Source organism: Panthera tigris, chromosome D1 (genome assembly GCF_018350195.1).
Source record: "Panthera tigris isolate Pti1 chromosome D1, P.tigris_Pti1_mat1.1, whole genome shotgun sequence".
In the NCBI taxonomy this organism is placed as follows: Eukaryota; Metazoa; Chordata; class Mammalia; order Carnivora; family Felidae; genus Panthera; species Panthera tigris.
The window spans coordinates 88,822,623-88,827,286 of NC_056669.1; the positions used below are offsets into that span (position 1 = coordinate 88,822,623).

The window sequence follows — 4,664 nt, forward strand, 5'->3', positions numbered from 1 at the left end:
GGCGAGACGTGGGCCATTTCTCCAGCCCAGGTCCTGCCAGGAGCAGTGAGGCTGGCTTGGCCGTGAGGTCTTCCCAGGACACATTTCCCACCGTCAGGGTGTGAAAGACGATCGGCCATGAGATTAATTCCTCATAAAATATCACTTAGGCCAGAGCAGGTTAGCTAAACATGTGGTGTTAAGACTTACACAGAGCTTCTCTTCTGGCTCTAATAGAGACGAAAAAGGTGGGGCTACGGGGGTGTAATTGTGCAGAGACCTGCGGGGCTGCCCCTAGGCTGGCCGCCAAGGTAGTTGAGGTCAGCATCGTTGCAGCGAGAGCGTAGAGGTTTCCCGTATCCTATCAGGCTTTCCCCGCTCCCATTAACACTGCAGGTGCCTCAGCTCAGATAGACATCAGTGGAAATCTAGAGATTGCCTCCCTCCTGCCCCGGGGACAAAACCCAGCCCCTAGTCCCTGTGCACGCTAGTGAGAGATGCCAGGAATGTGGAGTCCAGGGACATATGGGGAATGATAAAAAATGCTCTGTCACAGGTACAGCAGTGATAGAACCAGCGTAGCTAGAGCAGAAGCCACATGGGGGAAAATAGTGAACATCGTGCTTCTTTCGGTGAGGAAATAGAAATCCGTGTGCTATCGAGCCTGGGTGGCTCAGTCGGTCAAGCGTCTGACTTCGGCTCAGGTCATAATCTCGCGGTTTGTGAGTTCGAGCCCCGCCGTCTCTCAAAAATAAATAAACATTTAAAAAAAAATGGAAAATCTGTGAGAGCAGCACCTGCTGAGAATGGCTGGTGTAGTTGTACAGCCCCCAGCCTCTCCACCCCACCCCGTCCTGCCCTCCCTGCCGCGGTGAAAACAGTGTTCTGGTAATAGCACTTGTTTCAGAATCAGACAATTTGGGAATTGGAATGTCACCTCCAACACCTGCTAACTGTGAGAATGTCAGCAAATTATTTAGCTTCTCTAAACCACGGTTTCATCATCTGTGAAATGATCTGAACGGTAACTCCCTTCTAGATTGTTGGGAGAATTTAAGGCAGAGCCACCATGTATTGCTGCTCAGGTTGTGCACTGCACAAATCCCAGGGGCCACCATTGATCTAGGCTACAAAGTCAATGACGGCCCTTGGATTGTGCAGGGCCCAAAGGTAGTAATACAAGCATGAAATAATGTGTCAAAAGCGCCTCCCACAAGCCTGGCACCTAGTAAGTGCTGAATAAATGGTGGCCAAAACACAGGTCGATTGGTTATACCTTTAATTAATTCACAGAAGGACGCCCACATAGCCTTTGGCTGAAATAACAGTTTCAGAGTAGGAAGTTGTAGCTATGGTAATGTATGAGGCAACTTTAGTGGTGACGGGGATGTGATGTCCTCAGGGAACCTGTTCTCACTGTTCTTTCGAGCCCAGAGTTCAAGAAGTTGGTCATGGCTCTCTGCTTGCTGAACATTTTCTTGGTGAGCAATCCAATATCACACAGGGCCAGGATGCGTGTGCTCTTGGAATCTTTTGGTCTTAATGAGGTGAGGTTTGATGTAAGTGGAGTGTAATTGCCGTTCCCCATTAAAATAATGTGCTTTTTTTTCTTAAATTAAAACATAATGCATAATGTCCAGTTAAACAGGATGACCTTTAAAAAGGAGCCGCTTTTAAAAGATCTCCAACCTCAGCTCTCCTAGTCTAGAACCACCCCTTCTCCACCTGGCAAGGAAGGGGGATTTAGTTTCTGGTGAGGCCAACCTGTAGACGCGAGCACAGCCAAGGGTGGAGGAAGATCCCTATTAAAACACAGGGTTTGCTGGGGCACCTGGGTGGCTCAGTCGGTTAAGCGGCCGACTTGGGCTCAAGTCGTGATCTCGCGGTCTGTGAGTTCGAGCCCCGCGTCGGGATCTGTGCTGACAGCTCAGAGCCTGGAGCCTGTTTCAGATTCTGTGTCTCTCTCTCTCTCTCTGACCCTCCCCCGTTCATGCTCTGTCTCTCTCTGTCTCAATAAATGTTTAAAAAAAATTAAAAAAAAAAACAAAGAAACAAAACAGGGTTTGCATTCTGAAGGGTTGTGCCCTCCAACATGCCTCCCCTACCGGGGTCCCATAAAGCTGACTGCCAGACCTAACCCACCCCCATCTAGGCAGGAGCTGTGAGGGTTCCAATCAGCCGAGAAGAGTGGCTTCAGTACATGAGCAACTAGGAGTCCCCATTGAGACAGCCAGGCCCTACCCAGTCTGCTTACATGTAATAAAGCCCAGCAGCTGGCCAGTCACACTGACAAGCAGAGAGGTTCCAATCAGCAGTTCAGAGCCACTCTCCTGGATGTCCATCAGACAGTAAGGGACGTATTTCAACAAGGAAGACAGACAAAAACAGCAATTGAAAAGAAATGAAGGAAGGACGGGAGAAAGAAAGAGAACCAGGGAGAAGGAAGAAGGAAGAAAGGAAAATTAACTGAGACAATTCAAAGTAGGCAGCAAAATAACATCCCCCCCATTTAAACCAGTAGCCATAATAAGAGAAGATACTGCGACTATAAAACAAGAATGAGAGCTTGTAAAAAGAGAAGAACACCTAGAAATTAAAAATGTGAGGGTAGAAAGAAAAATACAGTGAGCAGATGAGAAGATACAGTTGATACAGAAGATACAGAAACTCAGACATAAGAACAGAGCTGGAAAATGGGAGAAAATGATGCCATCTGCCTGGAGATCCAAAGTCCAAGCAACTAAGAGGGAAAATGGAGGTAGGGAAACATCAAGGAAATAATAGAAGAACATTTTCTAGAACTGAAGGAAGATTGAAGGAGCCTTTGAACAGCCTAGCGTAACGAAGGGCTTCTCACGTCAAAGTCTGCCATTCCCCAACTTCAGATCACCAGACGTAAAGATCACAAAAGCTGTCAGGGAGAAATAGTGAGAAATCCGAATGCCATTTAACTAGACGACTACAGAACAATGCTTTGAAAATTCAGGAGGAAAATGATTTTCAACTTGAGTTCTATAGCCCACTGAAGTGTCGGTCAGGAGTGAGTGTACAATAGGGACATTTTCAGAAATTCAGAGTCTTAACACGTTTACCTCCTGTGTGCCTTCTTAAAGAAGTTACTGAAGGATGTGCTCCATCAAAATGAGGGAGTAAATTGAGGGGGGGAAAAAAAGGATGAAATCAACAGGTCATCCAACTAGGACAAGGGGGAAGGAGTTTTCCAGAGGATGGAAAAGGGGAGACCAGGAAAACATCCGTACAAGAAAGAAACCAATCCAGAGTAGAGAAGAAAAAGAAAAGTATCCAGTCAGACTGTCTCCAGGGGTAAAAAAAAAAAAAAAAAAAAAGACAGTGATAGAGTACCTTGCATATTTGACTGCGTAGAGGGACATTCTCTAGTTTTATAGAAGATTTCACCGGAAATTTGAAGAACCCTAAACAGTTTTAAAAAAAGCAATTAAGTACAAGAAAAATAAGACATTGTACAATTGCCTCATATAAAGCCGATAAAGTTTTCTCTTCATAACACCTCTTAAAAATTACACCACATCTCACGCAAGTGTTTTCTTTCATTTTATTTTTGCTGCTGGCATAACATGTTTTCTCTCACCCAGAAGCACACTAAATATACATGCTATAAGAAATGATGGTTTGACAGTGTAATCTCAGGCCAGGACACATTTGCCAATTGATTCAAGTTTCCAGTCAGAGATTAGTGTACTGGAAAAATGTGATATACTCGCCACGTTTGGGTGAGCCCCAAATGTTCTCTCATACAAGGAACACCAAACCAGAAAGACCTCGTACAACATGGCTTCTATGTGGTTCAAAGCACTCTCATATTTAGCCTGTATTTAATCCCCAAAGCATCTACCGTACTCCAGCTTTAAATGCAGCCTCAGTGAGAGAGAGTCATGAGCCCAAAATGGTTGGTAAAGAAAATGGTACAGCGCGAACATACCTTCTAGAGAATGCCGCTCTCCTTCAACTGCCAAGCACTCCAGTCTGCTCTACCTCATTCAGCCCCCCAAAATAAGCCTTTGTTGCATCACCTTATACATGTAAAGGGCTTTTTTTTACCTTCACTGTACTGTGTATTATTTATGTAAACTTGCTTTTGCTATTCAGCGATATATTTTTCTCTCTGTGAAAATCGTTTGGGCATCTTGGTTGGGTTAAGATATAAAATGTCTTCCCCCTTAAAATCAATGCAACGATTTTTTTTTTTTTTCATTTAACTGCTTTTCACTTAGTGGCAGGTCAAATAAAGTCTTTAAAAGGTATTTAGGGGGCTCCTGGCTGGGTCAGTGGGTGGAGCATGTGACTCTTGATCTCGGGGTTGTGGGTTCCAGCCCCACATACTGGGTGTAGAGATCACTTAAAAATCCTTAAAAAAAATAAACGGTGTTTAGGAAAGGAGAGGTAAATACACGACTTGGCTTGACAGTGGACAATATTTACACAATCCGAATCATGCAAACAACAATATGAATTCAATAAAAGATGTGATTTAAGCTGTGTAGGGTGTATGCAAGGAGAATTGTATGTGAGGGGGTCGTAGCGAGGGTGAATCTTCATCTTCCTTATTAGGAAATCAACGGATGATATATAAACCTGAAAAATCAAGAATGGCCGTTATAAACAGGTTATTTAGAAAAATGGAAGTAAATGCCAGAGGAAGCACG

General features: G+C 44.4%; 1 long non-coding RNA gene across 1 annotated transcript; it reads right to left on the reverse strand.

Annotated features, from left to right (window-relative positions):
- Positions 1-1,284: 1,284 nt before the first annotated feature.
- On the reverse strand, positions 1,285-3,956 carry LOC122230991. The gene is made up of 3 exons (XR_006208067.1): positions 3,941-3,956; positions 3,343-3,413; positions 1,285-1,588 (listed from the first exon to the last, which is right to left on the reverse strand). It is a non-coding gene; the product is annotated as an uncharacterized LOC122230991 (long non-coding RNA).
- Positions 3,957-4,664: the final 708 nt, after the last annotated feature.